This window comes from Pelobates fuscus, chromosome 1 (genome assembly GCF_036172605.1).
Source record: "Pelobates fuscus isolate aPelFus1 chromosome 1, aPelFus1.pri, whole genome shotgun sequence".
Classification (NCBI taxonomy): Eukaryota; Metazoa; Chordata; class Amphibia; order Anura; family Pelobatidae; genus Pelobates; species Pelobates fuscus.
This window is the reverse complement of record NC_086317.1, coordinates 90491572-90519092: the sequence shown is the minus strand read 5'-3', so window position 1 is coordinate 90519092 and position 27521 is coordinate 90491572.

Genomic DNA, 27521 nt, shown 5'->3' with positions numbered 1-27521 from the left:
GTAGTGGATGCACTGTGTGTGTGTCAGTGTAGTGGATGCACTGTGTGTGTGTCAGTGTAGTGAATGCAGTGTGTGTGTCAGTGTAGTGAATGCAGTGTGTGTGTGTTTAATGAATGCAGCGTGTGTGTTAGTGTAATGAATGCAGAGTGTGTGTTAGTGTTGTGGATGCAGAGTGTGTGTTAGTGTTGTGGATGCAGTGTGTGTGTTAGTGTAATGAATGCAGAGTGTGTGTTAGTGTTGTGGATGCAGAGTGTGTGTTAGTGTAGTGGATGCAGTGTGTGTGTTAGTGTAGTGGATGCAGTGTGTGTGTGTTAGTGTTGTGGATGCAGAGTGTGTGTCAGTGTAGTCAATGCAGAGTGTGTGTTAGTGTTGTGGATGCAGTGTGTGTGTTACTGTTGTGGATGCAGTGTGTGTGTCAGTGTAGTGAATGCAGGGTGTGTGTTAGTGTTGTGGATGCAGTGTGTGTTAGTGTTGTGGATGCAGTGTGTGTGTCAGTGTAGTGAATGCAGAGTGTGTGTCAGTGTAGTGAATGCAGAGTGTGTGTTAGTGTAATGAATGCAGAGTGTGTGTTAGTGTAATGAATGCAGAGTGTGTGTTAGTGTTGTGGATACAGTGTGTGTGTTAGTGTTGTGGATGCAGTGTGTGTGTCAGTGTAGTGGATGCAGTGTGTGTGTGTTTAGTAGTGAATGCATGTAAATGTAATAAAAGTTATTCCCCCCTCCCTGTTTCTTACCTGGTTCAGGGAGGGGGGAAGATTCTTTGATCCCTGGTGGTCCGGTCCGGTGCCATTGTGGGGCCCCCCCCCGGCTCCCTATGCTTGCAGAGGGGGCCCAGCGGACTGCAGCTGTACTATACAGCATTTCCCTCTCTCTCACTCCCGCAAGATATGGTGTGCGCACCGCGCGGAGCGTTGCCATGGCAACGCTCTAACGGCCGCACATCTCGCGAAATGCTGTATAGTACAGCTGCAGTCCGCTGGGCCCCCTCTGCAAGTATAGGGAGCCGGGGGGGGGCCCGCGGCTGCACCTATATATAGCAATCATCGCTATATATAGGTGCAGAAAGTAATTGTAGGGCCCTGGACTGCCAAAGCAGTCCGGGCCCCCCAGGACCGCCGGGCCCGTGACAACCGTCATGGTTGTCACCCCCTGATGGCGGCCCTGCATAGTGTCTCCATAAATGGGATACAGTAAGTATCCCAATTATGGAAACCCCTGAGACAAGTTTCAAGCAAACACAACGCAAGCATGTTATTAAATTTGCTTGCACTGTGCAGAACAAATACAGGGCCTTTTCTCATGCCCTGGAAGAGCATTGAACCAACATGCTCACTTTGAGATGGGGCGTGCTTGTCATTGGGGATGACAAAACACACCATAAATGTCCCCGCCCCCTTTTCAGTGGGTCGCTTGTTTCTTTGTATAACTCCCAAAATGGCTGCAAATTGACCAGTGAAACTTCAGGGGCATGATCTAATCACAAAAACGGCTTCATTAAGCTTAAGTTGTTTTGGTGACTACAGTGTCCATCTAAACCCATGCAGGTCTAACTTATGGATGGACTGAGAATGTGCTCAGCCAATGAGTGTGTCTTTGTACGCACACACATTAATACAAACACACCCCATTGTGGCAGGCTTATGCATAGGTGTTTTTTTGTTGCTGTTGTTTTCTTGGGATTTTTAAAGCTAATACATTTTGTGAGCTTTGAAGTTGGTGTTTAGTGAGTGAGTGATAAATCTATTTTTTTCCCTACAAAATGTTGATTCTAATAATAATGTAATTATTATAGTAAGCATTCTCACATGCATTCAACATATAGCTCACACAAGATCTCACAGACACACAGACAAGTTCATTGACAGAAAATGTCACATTGTGATAGTTCATGAGAGGACCAGCTCGTCCTTAGCATCTGATCACCAGTTTGAATAGTCATTTTATTTTATATCTCTTTATTTAACATTAACACTTTCTACAATACTCTGTACATGCATGGTCTCATTTCCCGATACTTCCAGGCAGCCCTTGTACGTTACAGTCTCAATACCCATTCCAAATTCCTTGGTGTAATTTTCAGCTGGTGTGTCACTGCCTTGACATTGACAGACGCTACTATCCACTTTGTAGTTTTGTGCTGATAAGACTTGGTTTCTGGATATCAAATGGATGCTGTGAGTCGTATGCATAGAATGTGGGTGCTGGAGTGTGCTGGACATAGGTGTTAATATAGCATGGGTTGTGAATTTATGGATTTAACAAAAGTTTGATTAAAGCACAAGGGTATGAAACGCGTAAACTGCTGTTACATGTCACTTTGTATGTCACATGTTGCTGAATTAATTTTTATACTCATATGTGGGAGAATAAATACGATTAACTTTGTACTTTGAAATTAGGTTGCTGTTATCTGTCTATTTTGTGCATCAATCTACCTTTGCAAAGCATGAAAACTATCGGATGGAATGCCACAAATAGAATATATGAATGTGAATATATCAATGTATAGAGACAGAGTAGATGGAATTATGGAAATAGAAACGTGAACTTTAGTTACACCAAAGTAACAATGTCTCTTAATGTACAGCACCCAAAAATTACACTCGGTTACACTTACAATTGTTTGAGAGGTCTATCAAGGCGTTTCTTGCACGCTGAAGAGAAATTAGGGTGGGCTGAAGGTGCGTGTACCCTGAGCGACGCTCCGGACCCTGTCGCTACCCAAACCACTCCTGCTCTTTTTAAAGAACATGGAATTTCATCTATACATTGTGCTAGCGGTTTTGCATACATTAGGAGAAAAACATATTTAAACATATTTTTTTCCAATCTGTCAATCAATTCTTCGGCATAGACTCTATGCCGAAGAATTGATTAACAGGGAGTGCAGAAGGGACCTTTTGAAGACAACCCTTATGCTCTCCATCCATAGCAACGACAGCACATGCCCTGCGGTTGCTAATGTAATTCCCTTTAGTTGGCTAAGGAGTAAAGGAATGGAGTGACTAACGTCACTCTGGTCAGACACCAATGAAGCCAGCATGTTGGCCTCCTGGAGGAAGATCTCCCTGCTCGAGAAAGCTTTTCCAAACACGGCAAATTAATGAAGACCGTGGAAAGAGCTCGGACAGACCAGAGATGGGTACTTTAGAAGTGTAACACACATTTTTGTAATGAGAACCTGATAGGTTCCCTTTTAAACTCACTTTATCTGCATTTTTCTTTTTAGATGGAAGAGGGACTTCCTTAAAGTGTTGTGCCTACAAGCACCTGACTTGTAAATCTGGCCCTGCACAAACATATACTTTACCAAATAAAAATATGTTTATATAATACACTGGTATTTAAATATTGTAAAAATTATAAATGTAAAAACTTACTTCTGCAATAGATCTCCTGGTGATGCTTTAATAGACACTACATGAAATATCAAATATGAGTCTACTGGACACAATGTGCCCCTGGAGGTTCATGATTAACACTTTAGAGTCATGTTTATGCCAGGGGGTACAGAGACTGCTCAGTGATTTAGTGCTGGCGACTGATAATTACTGCTCTCCGTCATCCATCAGGGACGACTCAGGGAGTGCCACAGCAACACATTGCAAGCTTTCTGTCTCAGATCATCAACCTGTCACCCTGCTATAAATCAAATGTCTAAGAAAACAGGTAATGCATTGGAAGCATTGAGCAGGGTCCATGAAAAGACCTCTGGACCAGACAATATAGAGAATTGACAAAGGAAACTCCAAGTTTTAGATCAAATAGCTGAGCCTGAAAAACAACACTTCTGAGTTATTATTTTTTTCAGAATAATGCAGTTGTTTGTTTCTTCTAATGTGTTAAATATAGAAACATAGAATGTGACGGCAGATGAGAACCATTCGGCCCATCTAGTCTGCCCAGTTTTCTAAATACTTTCATTAGTCCCTGGCCTTATCTTATAGTTAGGATAGCCTTATGCCTATCCCACGCATGCTTAAACTCCTTTACTGTGTTAACCTCTACCACTTCAGCTGGAAGGCTATTCCATGCATCCACTACCCTCTCAGTAAAGTAATACTTCCTGATATTATTTTTAAACCTTTGTCCCTCTAATTTAAGACTATGTCCTCTTGTTGTGGTAGTTTTTCTTCTTTTAAATATAGTCTCCTCTTTTACTGTGTTGATTCCCTTTATGTATTTAAATGTTTCTATCATATCCCCCCTGTCTCGTCTTTCCTCCAAGCTATACATGTTAAGATCCTTTAACCTTTCCTGGTAAGTTTTATCCTGCAATCCATGAACCAGTTTAGTAGCCCTTCTCTGAACTCTCTCCAAGGTATCAATATCCTATCCTATCCTTCCAGTACTGCGTACAATGCTCCAAGTGAGGTCTCACCAGCGTACTGTACAATGGCATGAGCACTTCCCTCTTTCTACTGCTAATACCTCTCCCTATACAACCAAGCATTCTGCTAGCATTTCCAGCTGCTCTATTACATTGTCTGCCTACCTTTAAGTCCTCAGAAATAATCACCCCTAAATCCCTTCCTCAGCTTTTGAGGTTAAGACTCAATATTCTTTAGTCTGCCCTTGGGTTTCTCCATCCAAGATGCATTATCTTATCCACATTAAATTAAATTGTCCCTTTAAATTATGCCTTGTTGTAATGTTATGTCAATAACAGTATTTATTCTTACTGTTGTATGGGTAAGATGGTTGCAATATAAATGTATTTACTGGCTTTCTCCTTGTGTTATTGTAATACCTGAGGTCAAACAGCTAACAGTCAAAATACACATAATGAAATGTTAAATGAAAAATGGAGTCTAACCACTCTAAGGCACGAAATGTGTTCAGTAAGCCTTCCTGTGTCTTCCTCAGGTATGTGCAGATATACACAGAGCTGTGGAGCGGGGCACTCAGGCTGCTCTATGCACCATCATATTTGCAATCATGCAAAGTTGTGATGGTGCTTTGTGTAATCATTTGCATTTTTACTGGAAGACGTATATGTTTGGAAATACCCCATAAGCAAACAAATAGAAAAGCACACACATCAATGACAATTATCATGTTAATCACATTATTACAATTAATTATAGATAAATTGACACCCTGGGTGGCATAACAACTACATTAAAATTAAATTGTTATGGTGAAAGGAGGTCCCGGGCACCGGCTTATCTGTAGGGGTTAATCCATTAACAAATAGTTTAACCCCAAAGTTTTCAATCCAGTCCAAATCACATTGCCCTTTCACTTCTATTCATGTCTGAAGCTTTAAAAAACACTGTAGGGTCAAGAACACAAACAGGTTTTCCTGACCCTATAGTGCTAAACCCACTATTTAGGTGACTTAACCCCCTCAGCCACCTTAAAAGGAATTAAAACTCACCACTTTTCAGCGCTGCGTGGGTCTGCCGGCACTGGCCCCGTTCCCTTGCTGACATCATCAGATTTGCCAATTTTTAGCCAATTCAATGCTTTCACATAGGGAAAGCATTGGATTGGCTAAAATCGGCAAGGGGACGAGGCCAAACGTAATTTTGGCCAATCAACACCTCCTCATAGAGATGCATTCAATGCATCTCAATGTGGGAAATTCAGCGTCCCCATGCAGATCATGGAGACGCTGAACGGCAGTGCTGCCTACAGTGCAGAACTGAGCCAGGAAGCACCTCTAGTGCTTACGTGTTTGGTTAAGAAATTTTTATCTCCTGCCCTGTCAATTGAATTTTAATCATACACAGGAGGCATCTGCAAAGTCTAGAAGGCTATTAACAGAGCAGAAGAAAAGACGTTCTAGATTAGACAGACTGTGAAATGAAATAACCTAATATATCTAGGTTCCATTTTAGTAAGTGTTTAGTAAGGCTGTGCCAGTCAAATGCAGGGAGGTGTAAATAGCTTGACATAAACAAAGTGATTTAACTCCAAGATGGCAGATGATTGAGCAGTGAGACTGCAGGGGCATGTTCTATACACCAAAACTGCTTCATTGAGCTGAAGTTGTTTTGGTGCCCATAGTGTACCTTAAAAAAAAAAAGATAAATAGACAATTTCATTTTACACAAATAATTTCTGTCAGTGGTCATTAAGGGTGTCTGTATGAAGGGTGCAGGTGCCTGTGTGAATGGTATAGCTTTAGGCACTGTTTTCACCTTTGCTTTCCTTTAGCCCACTTGTCCCTCACCACAGAACATCTACTGATTTATTCCCTTCATTTCTATCCGCCCCCTATTTTTCTTTCTCAGCCTTGTGTAATCCTCCTGCTTCCACAGCAAGTTGATAAAATGAGGTATGTACTTGCCTCCGTGCACTAACTGCCACTCACACAAGGCACCTGTTCAGTGTGCCTCCTTGACAGTTTGACGCAGGTTTCCCAGTCACCCAGCCGGACCCCAACCTGGAATTCTCTTCTCGTACTGCCTTTCCAAAGGTGATTTATTATCTATATCCTTAAAACCTCTTATACAACAGTTCATCATTCATAGTTATACTGAGTTGCAGAAAAAATAACAAGTATATTTAATCCAATTCTCAATATCCAGCTGAAAAATGGAAAAAGGTTGCTCATCCAATATATACTAAAATAAGAAAAATAGACAAAATGGCTATGTCGCCCCTATTTCGCATCACATCACCAGCAGATTTCTTTTACATATTAGACAAGACAAGCCATTCTAACAAATGTTTTAATTAATATATAATACTAAATAAAATCCGTTATAGGTATTCCTCACATTAACAAATGTAATAACTGTTTAGACATGTCATATATTCAATGCATCTCTATGAGGATGTGCAGTGTTTTGCCCGACCCCTATCCCACCTCCGTGCCAATTTCAGCTAATACGGGATTGCATTGGATTGGCTAAAAATTGTAAATTCTTATGACCAAGGAGGCGGCACTGGAAATAGGGTAAGTTCTAACCCCTTTTAAGCGGGTTAAGGGGGGCAAGCCACCTAACTGGTGGTTTTAACACTATAGGGTCAGGAATACGTGTTTGTGTTCCTGACCCTATAGTGTTCCTTTAATATCAACCTCTGTCAAAACCCTGGTTATATATATTTTCACGGTTAATTTCAGAGACTGTGTGGGTCACTCTACTATAACTATGCCAGATGTATATTCTGATACTACCTTGAGTAGTACCCCACAAGTAGAACTTTGCCGGATTCTTAAGAAGTTAATGAAAAACGTATATATGATCACCTTGGTATGGTGCACTGCAATTGGATGTGTGGTGTTGCCCAGAATGCTAAACACCCTCACTTGTGAGAAGTCTTGATGCAATTGTCAAAAATTACAATTCTGGATGAATTTTAATGTCCGACCTACTCTGTACTGAGGCCTCCCTTCATATGTGACGGCAAAGTACAGGGTATGTTCGACATCTCAAAACTGCTAAAGAAAATTGAGTGTCCCACTAAGATTGACCCTAGGCCTCCAGGTGCCGTGTGTGAAACATAGCTGTGATGCACACCGCCCAGTGTTCATTTACTATTAAGGATTGCCATCATTTAGTGTATATAGACAGATCTGAGTGTGCGTTATTGCCATTAGTAGCTGTGGTTGCTATGCTTGGGAGGGCAGAAGGACTGCCTGTGCAAGGTCTTTTCTGCACTCCCGTGTCAGTCAATTCTTCACCACAGAATCTATGCTAAAGAATAGACTGACAGGTTGGAGAAAGATCTATTTTAAATGTTTTTCTTACAGTCTATACATTTGCCAAACTACTAGCACAATGGATAGAATAAATTGTATGCTCTTTTAAAAGAGTAGAAGTTGCAACTGGTTTGGCAGGTAGCCTTTAAGTATGAAAATGGTCCTAAATTGGTTAACGACAGTTGCACAAAAATTTCTATTTTGACCTAATTAGTTATTCACAAACATTGGTAATAGGCAGTATTTATTTTGAAAAAGCTTGGTGTAAGCATAAAAAAGCAATATAAATGTGCTGGGTGAATTCACTGCTGTACAGGGCCATTTTGACTGAAAAATTCCGACATTATTGATGGAATACATGTCATGTCTTGATTTTGTTTTTCAGGCCCCTGAATTGGGTCAAGATTTCAGCACCCTGGCAGCGTTCAGTCTGGCTGAAAACTAGAACAAATTTGGGGCCTGAATTAATTCATTAGCCCCCGACCCGCCCCTACCCGCCACTATGTCCTATCCGTTATTTTCTTGCCCGCTGGACAGCTGTTAGTTTTTAATGCTCAGTACACAATCCCTACATGCCACATGGGGGTGGGGCACATAGAGATTCACAACCTAATAAAAAAGTAATAATGACCTACATAGTGATTTTATTTATTTTATTTAATTTTTTGTTTTTAATGTTTTTAATGTGGCGGCTGGCTAGCAAATGCTGGCCGGGAGCCAAATAATTACTAGTTGCTGTTTGAACATCTAGAACCAGTTTACATGGTGGGCCCCTGTCTGAGCCTGGAGCTCTGGATTTGACTGTGAGGGGGCTCTCCTTGAGCCAGCAGGGAGATAGAAACAAAATGATCTCCCTGCTCGGCCCCTGTGCCTTCTACTCTGCTTGAAGGACCACTTTAGGAGCTTCCTTACGATCCCCCTCTCTTCTCAATGACTAAGAGTGTTGCAGTCATTGCCATGGGCTAATTAACTGAGGGCCAGGATCATGAGTGAATACTTAAAGTTGCTGCAGTCCACAAACTCCCCCGCTGGATCACAAAGGTGGTGTGACAGATTCTCTGTCCCTGGATTATTGTTTTTCTTTTACTGGTCCGGTATATGAACACCACCGAACAGATATAACTATCTACCAAATGGATTGACCACCCAGAACAATCGTGTGCCGCACATTAACCTGCCTGACCTCTTTTCACACTTTCAAAAACCACAATTACCAACATTCTGGTCGGCTGGGTGGCCGTCGTTCGTATGGATGAACACGAGGTGGCGGCCATCGAGTGTATGGAACTAAAATCGGCCACTCCATGGCGTGAACATCGCTGGGCCTTCCAGCCCCAAGTATGTTCAGTTTAATTCGTCTCACTGGAGCGGGGTTCGGTAGAAACAAACTCCTGAACGAGGGGCACACAACCAACTCTCATACGAACAGATACTTTCGGTATTTGACTATGTTTTTGTACTCCCGAAAGAGTCCGACCGCACAGCCTGAATCTATGGAACTCTTTTGGGCTGGCGCCTCGTGTGCGGTCGGTCTAAACTATACCCCTTTGGTGTTTCGGATCTGAGCGCTTGGATGTTGTGCACTCAGATCCAAGCTACCCGGGGATATGGAACTTGAGGGGGTACCTAATTGTTAAATGTCTATTTTGGGGTGTATTTGATCTGGGCAGTCTACTCTCAGGTCCAGTGGGGAATGTCCCTCAACTGGAACCCCAGGGAAAGGTAAGCAGGAGGGGAACAAACATAGAAACATAGAATGTGACAGCATATAAGAACCATTCGGCCCATCTAGTCTGCCCAATTAATTCAATACTCTCATTAGTTCCTAGCAATGTCTTATGCCTCTCCTATGCATGCTTAAACTTATTAACTGGAGAGTCGGGGCTTGGCACTGAAGGAAGAAGGCCGCTTAAATCTTTCCTGCTCCACTGCCTCGTGTAAATTTGAGCGATAATCCCAGTACATTGCTCAAAATGGGAAAAACACACAGACCCTCCAATACCCAAAAGACTCCTGAACCAAAAAATGGGTCTTTTACCCCATCACTCTGCCAGTACCTCTCAACACCGGTGGATCTGGCGTCCCAGGCCATATTGGAGGAGGCCTCTGATGATCTGGGAGACGACTCACCTTGCTTTTCGCTGGAATATCGATCACTGATGCCGGAGGACAGGGACTGGATGACCCTGCTGCGGGCCTTGCCGATTTACACTGACTTGGCGGCCGCCAATAGCACGCTCCAGACCTCGATTAAAGCTGACATCCAGGCGCTCCGTGATGACTTCCAGGGCCTAAACGACCGCATGTCCGTTCTCCAGGTGAAATACTTGCGGGGCCTCGCTCTCCATGTTGAAGATTTAGATAATCAAGGACGGCGCAACAACTTGCGGCTGCGAGGCCTCCCGACTCTGTGGACTCCCACGTACAACTGTGCACTACTTTGGAGGCGATCTTTAATGGGCTACTCTCCAAGGACCCATCCACCAAGATACCGTTTATCAAAGCACACCACGCCTTCCGCCCAGAGATGTATTTACCACAAGGCAAACAAGGCATTTGCCTAGGGCGGCACTTTCAGAGGGTGGAGCCAAAAAACGCCACCCCAAGCTCCCAGGCAAATGCTTTGTTTGCCTCATGTTCTGGGGCTGTCCACCTTACTGTTAGTGAGTGTAGCTGTAAGTGTGTGTCTGTGAGTGAGTGAGTGAGTGAGTGAGTGAAAGTGTGTGTGTCTTTCAGTGAGAATGGGTGTGCCTGTCAGTGTGTGTCAGTGTGTGTCAGTGTGTGTATGTCATTTTATGCGTATCTGAGAGTCAGTGAGTGGGTGTGTCAGTGTGTGTCTGTCAGTGAAATTGTGTGTTGGTTAAACAGTGTGTGCCAATGACTGTATGTGTATGCCAATGACTTTGTATCTGTCAGTGAGTGTATATCAGTGCATGTATCAATGAGGGCATGTGTCTGTCAGTCAAAAAAGTGGCCGTGATACGAATTGGGGGGGCAAATTTAGATTTTGGGGTTGCCCGAATTTAGTCTTGCCTAGGGCAGCACAAATCCAAAATACACCACTGCTTGCACCCCAGACGCCCGCCTGAAGCTCCACCACGGGACATGATCTGCTGCCTGGTGTCTTTTGCTGAACAGGAGGCTATTCTCAGGGCTGCAAGGGAGGTTGACACGATCTGCCACCTCCAAACCGAGATGCTGCCCCACTCCACTATAGGAGGATGCTGAGACCTCCCACACGGGCCTTACAGTCAAGCGGGGTCCGGTATAGATGGCTCTTCCCAACGGGCCTGTCCATGACTGACCCTGATGGCCCAGTGGTGCTCCGGTCTCATGCCGACCTGATGCATCTGGGAACCCTGATCTCACTCCCACCACTGAATATGAAGTGACCTGGCCCAACGGAATTCTACTTACCAGCAACAGCACAGCCGACTGCCCCTCTGCAGAGGGACCGCAGACCCCGCCAGATGACTTCCAGAACTATAGCCTAACCCTCCATCATACCAGAAGATCAGCGGCAGTGGCACTCTTTGGAACTTTCCACCGCGCCCACCCCGGGCAGGACTCCACATGGCCCCATTCTCCTGTCGCGGATGTATTCTCAGGCCTACCTTTAACTTCCTCTCTCTTTACCCATTCATTCCGTCTCCGTCAGCTCACCCTGCCTTCTTCCTCCTCTCCTCTTCACCCCTCTCTCCCTCCTACCCCTCTCTTTTCATCCCCCTTCTAACTAGACATGTGCAATTAGTTTCGGTCCGAATATGAATTCAGACAAATTTCGGGCAATTCGGACATTCGGGCACTTCTGAATGTCCGAATTGCCGAAGTGCCGAATTGCCGAGGTCCCGAAGTTCCGAAATTACAGAATTCCCAAAGTGTTGAAATGCCGAAGTTCTGAAGTTTCCGAAGTTCCGAAGTGTCAAAGTGCCAAAGGTCCAAAGCACAGTATTGCCTAAGTACTAATATACTTACCCAGTGAAAGAAGAAGAATGTTACATTGTATACAATTTTAAAGAAAAAGTATACAAACATAGCCAGGATTCAGTTTTAAGCATTTGCAACACTTACAACAATCAAGTAACATACATTCATATAAAATGTAAGTTACTTAGCCAGTCAATGTAATGACAGGAATGAATAAGTAGATAATTCCCTAATTCCCACGATATTAGGGAGCTATCTACTAAAAGGCTGAAAGACCTAAATTGGTCTTTCAGCCAAATGTACTAATACTAAGTAAAGATTACTTAGTATTAATAAATTATGCCCCTACTCGCTATACCGCGAGTAGGGGCATGTCTTTTAAACAGTGAGCAGCCTGTGGTCCCCCCTCCCAATAATCCACCAATCAGAGTGTTATGAGTCAAATTACACAGCGGGGGGAAATTCCAAAGAACTTTCCCACGCTGTGTAAAATGACACAGAGCACTCTGATTGGTGGATTTCAAACCAACCAATCAGTGCTGTGACAGGTAAATGTAGAGACTTACCTGTCAGACTCTTCATTTACCTGTCAGAGCACTTTGATTGGATGGCTTAAACCCACAAATCAGAGTGCTCTGAGCCTAATTGCAGGACGGAGCAAGGCTTTATAAGCCTTCCCCCGCCCTGCAGAGCTCAGTCTGCGCGGAGCCCTCGCTGGGTGAAGATGGATTATTTTTTATTTTTTTTAATTGCGTCGGTTATTATGGATTTTTTATTTGCCCTTTTTTGGGTCGGAAAAAAGAAGATTTTAGAAGAATGAAAACATCGAATGGAAAGTTTTATTTTAACTTATTTTTACTTAGTTAAAGGTCCCCCCTCATTATTTTTAGGGTGAGGGGGTAGGTAGGGGGTTAATTTTTTTTTGGGGGGTGGAGGGGGTGACTAGGGGTTTGGGGACCCCTAGTCACCTGGGGGGGTAACATTTTTTTTTAGGGCCCCCACCCGCCGCACAGGGGTGGGGGCCAGGGGGGGAGGACAATAGGTCCCCCCTATTGGTATTTAGGGCCCCCACCCGCCGCTCAGGGTGGGGGCCTGGGGGGAGGACATTAGGTCCCCCCCTTATTAGTATTTAGGGCCCCCACCCACCGCTCAGGGGTGGGGGCCAGGGCGGAGGACCTTAGGTCCCCCTCCTTATTAGTATTCAGGGCCCCCACCTGCCGCTCAGGGGTGGGGGCCAGGGGGGAGGACATTAGGTCCCTCCCCCCTTATTAGTATTTAGGGCCCCCACCCACCGCTCAGTGGTGGGGGCCAGGGGGGAGGACATTAGGTCCCCCCTCTTATTAGTATTTTGGGCCCCCACCCGCCGCTCAGGGGTGGGGGCCAGGTGGGAGGACACTAGGTCCCCCCCCTTATTTTACTGTAGGACCCCCACCTGCCGCTCAGGGGTGGGCACCAGGGGGAGGACATTATTTTCCCCCGCCTTATTAGTATTTAGGGCCCCCACCCGCCGCTCAGGGGCGGGGGCCGGGTGTGGCAATAGGTCCCCCCTTTATTTTAAAAGCCCCCACTCGCGCGTCGCGGGTGGGGGCTTGGGAGGGAGTACCCTTAGTCACCTCGGTTTTTATTATTTTTTTAACAGGCCACAGGCTGCTCACTGTTTAATAGACATGCCCCTACTCGCGGTATAGCGAGTAAGGGCAAAATTTACTAATACTAAGTAATCTTTACTTAGTATTAGTAAATTTGGCTGAAAGACCAATTTAGGTCTTTCAGCCTTTTGGTAGATAACTCCCTAATACCGTGAGAATTAGGGAGTTTTCTACTAAGCGGCTGCAAGAGAAGTCCCGAAGTGGCGAAGTCCCGAAATTCCGAAATGCCGATGTACAGTAATGTACCCCTTTCCTTTTGATGCTGTGAAACAATAATGCTTGCAGACTTATTCAAATTAGATAGTGAAAAAAGTGATAAGTGCTCTCTATCCAATAAAGCAGCTATTCACCAACAAGGAGTTCCTTTTACCTTGTGAACAATAGAACAAAACAAGAAAGTAAATTAGGTGGACAGCGCTAAGAATTATTATAATAAAATCATACATACACAGGTAGCAGCAGATTTCGCAATTGTGTGTCTTACTCTTAAAAAAAGGGAAATAAAAGTACAATGATAGTGCAGTATGTTATGAATAATATGGTTATAAAGATATATTCCAAAGGGGCACTCACGTTTTCCAGAGCTTATAAAGCTCTATTTTAGGAGCCTGGACGGAACAATCCCCGTCTAAGGATTTCTTTTTGCTGGTATCAGATTCCCAAGGTAGTGCGATTCATCATATGAAAAAAATAAGGATGTATACCAATGGTACAGTACGTATGTAAAAGTAGGATAAGTAAATAATATTTGACCTACTTACATTTGCTAGAGCAATGACCTGCTCTAGTGTATGGGGCTTTAGGTGGAACAATCCCCACCTAGGGATATATGTAGATCAGGAACAGCAGAGTGATGGTAAGAGCATAAGGAGCTCAAGAATGACTGGGTATTAAAACAGAATCTTTATTAATAAACAGAATAAATAAAACTATTTAAAAGTGAACTATATAGTAAAAAGAAGTATAAATAAAACCAGTCCTTGTAGGCAATCATTAATCTCCACTTGACATGTTTCGCTTACAGCTTTCTCAAAAGTGGAATATATCTTTATAACCATATTATTCATAACATACTGCACTATCATTGTACTTTTATTTCCCTTTTTTTAAGAGTAAGACACACAATTGCGAAATCTGCTGCTACCTGTGTATGTATGATTTTATTATAATAATTCTTAGCGCTGTCCACCTAATTTACTTTCTTATTCAAATTAGAAAATGAACCCAAAGCACACCAGAATTTGCACATAACAAATTATTTTTATTCATGCAATATCATAATAAATTATACAGATTTATCAAAAGACAAAGTGCATATAATAGTGCAGAATATGCAAAAGCAGTAATCCCAAGAGAGGTCCCCCCAGAGGAAGGCTTTAGAGCCGAAACATCAGGGCTGTTATTTCTCCTGCTCTCGGTCAGTATACCATTTATATGGGTGTTGGTTGAAATTTTTTGGCACTTTATTGTCATTTCTATGTGGTTTTGAGATTACTGCTTTTGTATAATCTGCACTATTATATGCACTTTGTCTTTTGAGAAATATGTATAACTTATGATATTGCATGAATAACAATAATTTGTTGTGTGCAAATTCTGGTGTGCCTTCGGTTCATTTTCTAATTTCTGTATATATATATATATATATATATATATATATATATATATATATATATATATATCTGTTGGGGATGGGTTTTTCCCTTAAGAGCACCCAGTACCCTGTATACCACATTACTTATACACCCTCTCCGGTTGGGCTTTTTCCTATAATTGTATATGCGAATGTAGTCTTATTCAAATTTTGCACTTGATTTATGCATAAGCAAGTGCACCTATGGGTTTTAATTTTTCAAAAGAAAGTTTATTTGAAATAAAAATAAAAAATGAGGTGTATAATATCAACTTTTGTTCTAGTGATAACCAATCATTTCTCATTGTGTTTATCTTCAACCTATAATTAACAAGCTATCAAAACAGATGCAAAATCTGGTAGTATATCTTTAACCCCTTAAGGACACATGATATATGTGACATGTCATGATTCCCTTTTATTCCAGAAGTTTGGTCCTTAAGGGGTTAAAGGATCACTATAGTGTCAGGAAAACAAACTCGTTTTCTTGACACTATATCATCCTTAGGACCCCCCCACCCTCAGGGCCCCCCTCCCTTGGCGCTAAATTGGTTAAAACCCCTTCAGTTACTTACCTTTATCCAGCGCTGGTAATCTCTTCTCCCCTGCCGACGTCAGCTCCCGAGTGGAGTGGAATGCGCATGCGCTGCAAGAGCCACGCGCGCGCGCGCATTCAGTCTATAGGAAAGCATTTCTTGCGACTGTCAGGAAGCTGCTAAGTTTCCATCTGAAGGGTTGAGCTGAAGTGGTCTGGGTGACTATAGTGTCCCTTTAAAGTGTGTAGAAGTTATGTAACATGTTTATGTTCTATTTCTTAATGAAGTTTGAATAGTTGTATAGCCATTGTGGTTATATGGTATTGCTTCTCACTTGTTTCACTAGCCATAAGCTGTATATTATTTGTTAGACATGTGCAATTTGTTTCGGTCCGAATGTAAATTTGGCCTAATTTCGGCAATTCGGACATTCAGATGTTTCCGAATGTTCAAATTGCCAAATTGCCGCATTTCCGAAGTGCCGAATTTTGGAAGTGCTGAACCGAACCGAATTGTCTAAGTGCCGAATTTCGGAAGTGTCGAGATGCTACGAATTTCTAAAAAGTGGCAAAACAGGAGAGAGAAGGAAAATTAAGGGAATGATAACAGGAATCTAACCCTACTCCTAACCTTACCCTTTCCCCTAACCTTACTCCTATCCCTAACCCTCCTAAAGGTAGGGTTAATTATTTGTGTTTAATTCTAATTGGGGTAGGGTTAGTGTTTGGGGTAGGGTTAGGGGTAGCATTAGGGATAGGGTTAGGGATAGGGTTAGGAGTAGGGTTAGGGGTAGAGTTAGGTGTAGGGTAAGGGGTAGGGTTAGGGGTACGGCTAAGGGTATGGTTAGGGAATTGCAAAAGTCCAGAATTCCTGAATTGCCGAAGCCACAAAGTCCTGAAGTTCCAAAGTGCCGAATTGCCAAAGTCCCGAATTTCGGAAATGCCGAACTGAAGTGCGGAAGTGCCAAATTGCCGAAGTCACGAATTTCCGAAGTCCCGAATTTCGGAAGTACCGAATCGAACTTTTTGCCAATGCACATCCCTATTATTTGTGTTTTAATTGGTTAAGAATAAGCCAATTAAAAAGAATGCCTTTTGCATGATACCACAAGTACCCCATTTTATTTAACACATTATTTAATATTCAACAGGGATACATATTAGCATAATCAGTTATTTAAAAAAAACGCAGTTACACCAATTAATACCATATAAAAAAAAGGTAAATATTACAAATGTCAAATAAAATTTATATACACACATACATATATTAAGACCAAAATAACTATAACTATCTACAAAAAGTACAAATACTAGGGGGCGGAGCCTGACCTCTGAGCCGAGTAGACGTGGAAAGCCTGAGCTCCTGAAACTTAGCCTGATTTTGGGGTATTGTGCCCGATTATGAGGCTTCCACGTACAGCATCCAACACACTGATGGTCAGGGGACCCCGGGCAAACGACATTCTGACTAAAGACAGCACTCAAGCACCCGAAAAGCCCGGGAGCTCTGCTGCGGCCTACCTGGGACAAAGCTGTGGGGGATGTGGCCGACCCACCCGCGCTGCGACCCGGGACCTGAGTCCGCAGCGCTCCTATCCCCCCCCCCCCGGACTGGTGGGGGTCATCCCGGTCCACTTAAAGCTGACCAGAACGACAGACCTCGCATCAACCACTCAGGCAAGATCGCTGAGCAAGAACCTAGTGTCAGGGTTTCTTTGCTGTTTTAAACAGCAACCCTTTCTGTTTCAGTGATTGAGTTTCAGCTGCAATTACTATGAGCTCCTTCTGCTTGTTGCCACGGTTACTCACCTGTGAGTAGTAATCAACCCTGCTGCTAATCAGTTCTGCCTATTTAAGCAGCTAAGCCCAGAACCTCCTTGCCCTTGCGTGGTTTCCTGTTTCCCAGAAGTCTCCTTGTTCCTGTGTTTCCTGTTTGTTCCTGGTTCCTGACTCCGGCCTTGTTCCTGACTCCGCTGCTCTCCGTGCTCCTGATCCCTGGCTTGTCTGACTACCCGCTCTGGTGACTGACCCCTGCTTGATTCCTGGACTTTGCTTTTGTTATTTATTTGTTATTTATCAATAAAGGTGTGTTTGCATCTAGTTCCGTCTCTGTCTGGTTCCTGGTCCCTGACATTACGCAAGGGCCATGAATACAGATGGTACAGGCAAGACACCTATACCTAACCTACTTACCCGGTGGGACCAGCAAAACCACCATTTGGACCAGTATGCCCATCTGGATCCAGTACCCGGCCAGCCTGCGATTGCGGCCGCCTCTGCCTCACTTCCTGTTCTAGCACCGGTTGTAGCCTCCAAACCTGTAGAAGCTAGAGGAATGACTGAGTCTGTCCCGCTCCCTCAGTATTTTGGGGGCAACCCAGCTCAGTGCAGAGAATTTATAAATCAGGTTAAAGGATACCTTGAAATCCTGCCCCAGGCATTTCCTACAGACAGTGACAAAGTTCACTTCATGATTTCTTTGCTGTCTGAAAAGGCCCTAGCTTGGGCAAAACCTCTCTGGGAGGCAGAGAAGCCTATTATTTACAATTACCCTGAATTTGTTGCGTCCTTCAAAAGGGTTTTTGATATTCCAGCTCGCTCCACCCCTACTGCCGAACCACTCATGTCTAATGCTCAGGGCACAAAAACTATTGTCGAGTATGCCAGTGAATTCCGTACCATGGCAGCAGAGGGTGGCTGGAACAACGAGACTCTCGTGGCTGCCTTTGCACAGGGTCTCTCCGATGTGTTTAAAAATGAGATTGCAGCCAGAGAATTACCTAAGGATCTCGAGGAACTGATATCATTTGTCACCCTCATTGACATCAGACTCCGAGAGAGATCCTCATCCATGGAGCGCCTGCGGAGGCCTCTTGTAGATTTGGCACCAAGCTTTTCTTGCCCACCCAAACCTCCCTCACCTCCCATGCCTCCTGGTCCTGAGTCCTCTGTTTGTGTGGAGCCAAGGCGGTTAGGCTTCTCACGCCTCTCGGTCGAGGAGAGAGCCTTTAGGAGGAGGGAGGGTCTGTGCCTATACTGCGGACACCACGGTCACATGTTACAGTTTTGCCCGATTCGTCCGGCAAAGGGCCCGCACCCAAGATACTGTCAGGGACAGATCTTGGGTGGTCTTTCTGCAGACCCAGAGATATGTGTGGGCAAACCCTTGGTGCCTATTATCCTCTCCTGGCCTGATTCATCCATTGAAACCCGGGCATTTCTTGATTCTGGGGCCGCAGGCCTGTTTATAGATTGTGCATTTGCATCAAAGCACTCTATACCCTTACAGTCTCGCAACTTTCCACTAGCCTTCGAAGCCATCGATGGCAGACCAATACAGCCAACCCACGTGACCCAAGAAACTGTGCCCATATCTCTGGCTGTAGGGGCTCTACATCATGAGACGATCCAATTCCAGGTCATTTCCTCTCCATATTACCAGGTTGTTTTGGGATACCCTTGGTTACAGAAGCATAACCCCACAATTGATTGGCGCAAAGCTGAGATATTATCATGGTCCCAGCAATGCACATTTTCCTGTCTCCAGAAACCGGTCAAAGTTTTGGGCGTATGTTCTGCCTCTTCCTTACCCGCTGAGTACCAAGAATTCCAAGATGTATTCGACAAAGGTCAAGCCAGCGTTCTGCCACCACACCGTCCGTATGACTGTGGTATCGAACTCCAACCTGGTGCCAATCCTCCCCGTGGCCGGATTTACCCACTGTCTGTAGCAGAGAATCGAGCCATGGAGGAGTATGTTACCGATGCACTGTCTAAGGGTTTTATTCGGAAGTCATCTTCTCCTGCCGGGGTCGGCTTTTTCTTTGTAAAACAAAAAGATGGCGAGTTGAGACCCTGTATCGACTATAGGGGTCTCAATCGCATTACTATTAAGAATGCCTACCCCATTCCATTAATCACGGAGTTATTTGACCGCCTCAAGGGAGCAACGGTCTTCACCAAACTTGATCTGAGAGGGGCATATAATCTCGTCCGGATAAAAGAGGACCACGAATGGAAAACCGCATTTAACACCAGGAGCGGCCATTACGAATACCTAGTAATGCCCTTTGGTCTTTGCAACGCTCCGGCGGTTTTCCAAGAATTTATAAATGACGTCCTGCGAGATATGCTGCAGCAATGTGTGGTGGTTTATCTTGATGATATTCTTATCCATTCCACATCTCTCGAGAACCATCACGCAGACGTTTCTCGTGTTCTACAGAGACTTAGAGAAAATAATCTGTTCTGCAAATTGGAGAAATGTGAGTTTAACTGCAAACAGGTCACATTCTTGGGATATGTTATCTCAGATGCTGGATTCTCTATGGATCCTGAGAAACTTTCGGCTTTACTAAAATGGCCTCGACCTACGGGTCTTCGCTCTATACAACGTTTTCTGGGCTTCGCCAATTATTATCGGAAGTTCATACGCAACTTTTCTTCCTTGGTTAAACCTCTCACGGACATGACCAGGAGAGATGCTGATCCACAGCATTGGTCACAAGAAGCCATTACTGCCTTTGAGTCTCTCAAAGTCGCCTTTGCTGCTGCTCCTATACTGGCACACCCTAACCCTGCCCTACCATTCATTCTTGAAGTCGATGCGTCTGAGACAGGAGTAGGCGCCCTCCTGTCTCAACGTCCTAACCCTGAGAGCTCCAGGCATCCATGTGGGTATTTCTTGAGGAAATTGAACCCGGCGGAATGCAATTACCAGATTGGTGATAGAGAACTTCTAGCCATAATTTTGGCTCTCAAAGAATGGAGGCACCTTCTTGAGGGTACTTCAGTGCCAATCCTCATCCTCACAGACCACAAGAATCTTACATATCTTTCCGAAGCTAAGCGGCTGTCCCCCCGGCAAGCTAGATGGGCTCTCTTCCTATCAAGATTCAATTATGTGGTTTCTTACTTGCCCGGTACTAAAAACATTCGGGCTGATGCCTTGTCTCGACAGTTCTCCCCTCCATCTAGAGAGGAGATAACCCCTACTCCTGTGATTCCTCCGGACCATATACCGGCAACCACCCGTACTAACCTCACCTCACCCCTAGGCGAGGAGATTCTGGCTGCACAAAGTAATGCTCCTCCAGAGAAACTTAATGGCCGTTGTTTTGTACCCATTAACCTCCGTACCAAACTATTGAGTACATACCACGACCCCAAAGCAGCTGGACATCCAGGCAAAAACCAGTTAATCTGGTCCGTCTCCCGGCAATTTTGGTGGCCTAGTCTCCGTTCGGATGTCACCGCTTTTGTAGCTGCCTGTCCTGTGTGCGCTCAAAATAAAACCCCACGACGCCCTCCAGTGGGTCTCCTGCAAACCATACCTAATGGTGAACGACCCTGGACCCACTTGTCCATGGATTTTATCGTAGATCTTCCGGTCTCCCGTGGCAATACAGTCGTTCTCATGGTTGTTGACCGATTCTCGAAGATGTCGCATTGCATTCCCTTGAAAAAACTACCAACTTCCCAGGAACTTGCAACAATTTTTGCTCGGGAGGTCTTTCGTTTGCATGGGTTACCCAAAGTGATAGTCTCAGATAGGGGTAGCCAGTTCGTGTCCAGATTTTGGAGAGCTTTTTGTACGCAAATGGGAATTCAGCTTTCCTTCTCCTCGGCCTACCACCCGCAATCCAATGGTGCAGCGGAACGAGCTAACCAAACACTGGAACAGTTTCTACGTTGCTACATTTCTGACCACCAGAACAACTGGTCTGATCTGCTACCCTGGGCGGAGTTTGCCCACAATAGTGCGATTAATGCCTCCTCCCGGCTATCCCCATTCTTGGCAAACTATGGGTTTCAACCGTCCATGTTGCCTGATACGTTCTTGCCACAGGGGATACCGGCATTGGAGGAACATCTCAGGGAACTCCGTTCCACTTGGGTGCAGGTTCAGAATTCTTTGCAACGCGCAATGCAGAACTACAAACTCCAGGCCGACCGCAGACGCCTTCCTGCACCTACCTATCAGGTCGGAGAGAGGGTCTGGCTGTCTTCCCGCAACCTACGCCTCCGTGTTCCCTCACAAAAACTGGCACCCCGATACGTTGGGCCATTTCGTATACTTCGAAGGGTTAACCCTGTAGCTTACGCACTTGACCTTCCTGCTAACATGCGCATCTCAAATGTTTTCCATGTTTCCCTCTTGAAACCGTTGGTTTGTAATCGCTACACCACCTCAGTGCCACGTCCACGTCCTGTTCTGATTGACAATCATGAGGAATATGAAATACGCAGCATCATTGACTCACGGGTCTTCAGAGGACAGATCCAATACTTGGTGCACTGGAAAGGATACGGTCCAGAGGAACGCTCCTGGGTTCCAGCCTCTGATGTCCATGCACCATCCCTCCTTCGTTCCTATCACGCCCGCTTCCCCATGAAGCCCGGACCCACCAGCAGAGATGGGGGGAGTCGTTGAGGGGGAGGTACTGTCAGGGTTTCTTTGCTGTTTTAAACAGCAACCCTTTCTGTTTCAGTGATTGAGTTTCAGCTGCAATTACTATGAGCTCCTTCTGCTTGTTGCCACGGTTACTCACCTGTGAGTAGTAATCAACCCTGCTGCTAATCAGTTCTGCCTATTTAAGCAGCTAAGCCCAGAACCTCCTTGCCCTTGCGTGGTTTCCTGTTTCCCAGAAGTCTCCTTGTTCCTGTGTTTCCTGTTTGTTCCTGGTTCCTGACTCTGGCCTTTTTCCTGACTCCGCTGCTCTCCGTGCTCCTGATCCCTGGCTTGTCTGACTACCCGCTCTGGTGACTGACCCCTGCTTGATTCCTGGACTTTGCTTTTGTTATTTATTTGTTATTTATCAATAAAGGTGTGTTTGCATCTAGTTCCATCTCTGTCTGGTTCCTGGTCCCTGACACCTAGCCGTGGCAAGATGCCGGATGAAGCTCCCTCACAGGCAACGGCGGGGAGTCCAAAGCAGGCGACCACCCGCGACCACATGGCAGATTCAATGAGGAGGCTGGACACCATACTTCAACGGTTCTGGCTCAAATTACAGCACCGCGTCCAAGCCACCGAGGCAAGCAGGCGCACAGAAGCTGGGAGACCCAAGCGACAGCCTGTGAGGGGACCTACCCAAGGCAGCACTCCAGCGACGACACCCACGAGATCTACCGTTCGCCTTCCCAAGCGGAGAGCCATTAGGGGCATATGCACCCCGCATCATCCACAAGGTCAGAAGACTCCCAGCGACACGCGGCGTACAACACCTCGACGTGCCGACTACTCGCTGCAGGGACTAGACTTGGCCTGTTGCAGCACCCAGGTCTGTGGAAAAAGGATGCCGGCCCTCGAACAGGCTTGGGGTTGGGGAAGTCCCTGTGCAGGCGAAATATGCTCGACGGATAAAACCGTCATCTGGCGAAGGATGGGAGTTGGTTAACTCAGAGGGGGGACTGTCACACAAGCCCTATATCACAAGCAGTAAAGCAGCTGAATTAAAAACCCCTCTGCATCAGTCATTAACCAGGGACATGCCTTCTTATAATGTCTCCAATATGCATTTAAAATGTCTCCAATTTGCTTGTATAAGGTCTCCAATATGCTTTTTTATCATGCCTCCAATATGTTCTCCCCTGCTTATAGTTTATTGCTAACTTCTTTGTTTCTATCATTTGACACTAACGCATCACCCAGGGCAACGAGAACATGCAAAATACCCTGCTCACTTGTCTGAGGCTATTAATCTGCTTCTAATCTGTCTTTAACATGTTAAATGCAACTATATAAAACAAAAAATGTGCTGACTTTCTGAATGATCCAATTGTTAGGCTTGAAAATGAGCTCGTGGACTGCTATTGGGGCTCCTTGAGCATGTTTGTCATTATCGTTATGCACAAATAAAATATTAAATTTAAAAAAAAAAAGTACAAATACTAAAATAAAGGTCTGTCTGCTTCTATTTAAAATTATTTATAACTTACATTTCCATGTTTCATTAGTAGACTTGCCAAACTAGTTTCCAGAGAAGAAGAGTTGGCACCAGGAGCACCCGAATATGCACTCCCTCATCTCCTCTTAGTTAATATCTATATTAATGAGATATTTAATGATATTAATCTGCCAATAGACACTTATGCCACAGCATTGAGATTTAACAGGAATGAGCTTGCGAATTTCAATTCCCCTATCCCACACCATTTTATTACCTAGCAATTCTCACAGGTTTATAGCCCAGTCTTTTATTACTGAAAATGGTATTAATTACACCCTGTCAGACAGAACACAATTACAGAGTCTAGGAAACTAAAATGTAAAATATATTTTCTAGAAGAAGCACTAATTGAGAATTGGAATCTCTCTTACATACCCTGAAGGCCTCAATAATACTGCCCCAGCCCCATAAAACTCCCCTCGGCACGGAGCTATTGGTGTGTAATCTGGGCCACTCACTTTTCAATAAAGAAACAAAAGAAAAATGATTAGAATGCCTATAGTGTTTTTCTTACTGTGTCATCTACAAGGTTGTTGTTTTTTTGTTTTTTTAACAGAGCTGCAAATATGGCAATTGGAGATAGCAATAAAATTCTCATAACTTCGCTAAAGCTGCAGAGAGACCTATCAATCAAAGAGCTTTCTTTTGGTCCCATAGTGTGGAGTTGGTACTTTTTTCAATAAACATAATCAACTTGGCTACGTTACAGTATGGCACGGTATTTATCGTACTGATTTGATATTGGTAACTGAGTTTGGTATCATGAAATCTACACCGTTTTTTGACATTGAAGGTAAACAGAAGTACTATTGTAGATCAAAATGCTAAGCTGGGTGCATTCACAAAGGAAACCAGAAGACTGTTGCAAGCTTTTAAATTTTTGTCCAATGCTCAATTTAATCACCTGCTTTGTCTTGATAAATATATCCTATGGTGTTCCGTATTTGCCAACCTAAAGTGCAATGTTTAATCTTATCAATCACTGGATTGTCATAGCTAAAATAAAACAAATGTTAGATAAGGATAGGGCAGAAACAAAAAATGTTTGGAGCAGCGCTAGACAACTGAACAAAAAATAGGGGGGCAACGCACCTGAAAATAGGGGATTCCCTCAAAGACCCCTAAACAAAGAGAATACAAAAAACAGGATGCACCAAAGAAAACTATGAATTTTTGATATGTGTATGTTGATATTTTTAACCAAATGGTTAAAAATATCAACATAGGGGTGGGGCCTGACCATCATGGTGGTTGGACGTGTGTAGCTGGAGCTCCCTACTAAACTTGGCCAAAATGGCAACAAAGGCACGTCTTGACCGCCCTACAATGCAACACGAGACCCCAAGTGACATACTAAAGCAGAGTCCACACGGTAAACCGGTAAAGCATCCCAAGAGTGGACGACAGATGGCAGATTGTGCCCGCAGAGACATGTGGCCTGGCGCGTGCCGAGCGGGAGGGGCGGCTGACCTCCCAGCCTGGGGACGCCCGGAGAACTATTGCCACGAGCGGGCAACCCCAAACCCCCCCTTGGGACCGGCGGGGGTGATCCCGGTCCACCCCTGGGGGTCCCCCCAGACAAAGCGGGAACACATGAGAAGATGGCTGGAGAAACGAGAGACCACCCTGGGATGGCGGAGTCCATGCGGCCCAATCAGCAAGCACGAGACTCCACAAGAACCAGTGTCCAACTTGGACCGCATTTGTGCCGAATTCTGGCTTAGGCTCAAGCACCGGCTCCAACAACAGGCCCCACGACCACCTGGCCCAAGCCGCCCTCCTAGACAGCTGCCAACCGACCCACAGCAACTGAACGCAGCATTGGTGGGATCTAGGCCCAGAAAATGGTGGCGGAGAGGGGAGCGCACACATCGCACATACAGGGCAACAAAGCGGAAGACACAGCGGAAGCCAAGTACAAGCCCGCTCCAAATGCTTACCACCTCAGGGGAGACCCTACACAGGCAGCAAGGTACAGCCGAGCAACCTCACCAACTCCTGCCGCAACACACCAGGGCCCCCATTCCCACATGGTACCTCTGGAGGTGCAGGGCTGGGACTGATCATCGACCTCACATCACCGGCCACCTCCCCACCTACGCATGCAGCATATCGCAACAACTCGGGACTTACCTGTACAAACTGACCCAAACGGCGACATGGCGCTGGAGAGAGCTGGCTGACCAACAAGACCGGAGACCGGTGGCATATGGATCTCAGGCTGCCGTGTGGAACTACGCATTCCATATGCAAGGGGTAGGGTGACTGTACTATGGGAACTCTCGGCTAGGCACCCGTCTTTAATGCCGGCCCCACTCACCCATTGGAGACTTATGGATCCTCCGGGGCACACATGCTACATCACACTATTTGCTTTACTCACCGCTCTCTCTTGCTAAAGCTGGTTATTTACTCTTTATATTACCAACAGAGGCTACAGATACACGTTACATGTGCTGTGTAGTAAACTTAATATGATAACCTAATACCATTTAAATATATATAGGACGAACGCTGGCAACACTACAGATCATAACACTAGACAGTGCATGCTAATAGCCACACTCGTTAGCCCTCACTTTTAACATATAATGTAAATCTTTGCACCTTGATGCATGTCTTAGCCGGATATACAACTGTGTAAACCACTCAAGAATGCAATGTTATATACCTTTAACCCTAGCAGCACCTAAGAATGTTATATGCATGACTGGCCTAGTATACTCACTAACTACTACTAATGAAACATAACGTGCTGCTCTCATGTCAAAACAAAACAAAAAAAAGAAAATATGCCGTATTATATGCCACTCATTGAATTGCTTTGAATATTCCTGCAGTTGCTATTGTGGCCCTGCAAGACCGTTTGTTACTTATATGCACGTGCAAAAATAAAGAATTAAAAAAAAATATATATCAACATAAAAAACAGGGAAATTACACAATAAACCTGAAAATACACAATAAAACCTGATAATGTATTTTAGAGAAATAAATGCATAAAAATGGAGTACCAGGTATCTAAAAACAGTCCCAGAATAATGTTCCTTCTATTCACAAGTTCTCTATTCACACATGCAATGTGTCTGGAATTGGCTTCACTTTTTGGTAATATATAGGAAAAAAACAGAGGAACACAAAACAACAATAATGCAATATGTCAGCTTAAGTGAAGTACACACAACACATAAGACCACAATTGGCAACTCATGTGTAGTGGAGCTTACACTAGCTCCGGATTAATCAGCATACAGTGGTTTTGATCCCCACTTGTAGGATATCACTCTGATACTTTTTCACAGCAGAGTTGTAGGAAGGTGCACCACATGAAACAAAGGAAAAATAATAGTGTTCTTTCTAAGTGTGAGAGTAATAGTTGAAAAGGTACAACTTAATGAGCAGACAAACCGCTCTATGTACCAGGCATGGGTGATATAATCCCCACCTTGGATTCTTTAATAGACGCCCGCAGATGTCACCAGTAGTCAGAATGGATGCCAGGTAAAAGAAAATCTAATAATGATAAAATAACTAAAAAGTATATGGCAGAGATTTGAAAAAATTAGTTAAACAATACTTTATTAGTAACAAATACGTTAAAATCCACAACGCGTTTCACCCTATAGGGCTTTATCAAGTAGTCAGAGGTCTTAGTATGTTTCTAATTGTTGGAAATTGAAGATATTGTCTGACTGGCATTTTCTGTCTGACGACAATCAAATGATCATGTTGAAATAATAAAGATTCTGCATTTTAGCATTCATTTCGTTACATCCCTGATGCTAATCAAGTATAATTGTTTGTTTATTTTTACTCTTTAAGTTTAATTATTTAAACTAGTATTATTATTGTTCTACTTTCTCTCCTTAATCATCCGTTTTGTGATGTATCTATTTTCTACAACACAAGAATGTAGCAGCTTCCTTTATTAACTTATTTTACTTTGTTTACTACATATAATTAGTGACACATTTCACAACTGTTAGGATTTCATTCTACGACTATCAACTGAACCCATGGTGGTAACTGGCAACCTCGGCATTGTTCTATAGACTTCCAAGTGAAGGGATCTCACAGCAGTGCTCATCAGTATATAAAAACACAGCATGCCCATGCATATCCCAGGATTTCATATTGCTCCATTTTCATTGCAAGAATTGAGTTATTCT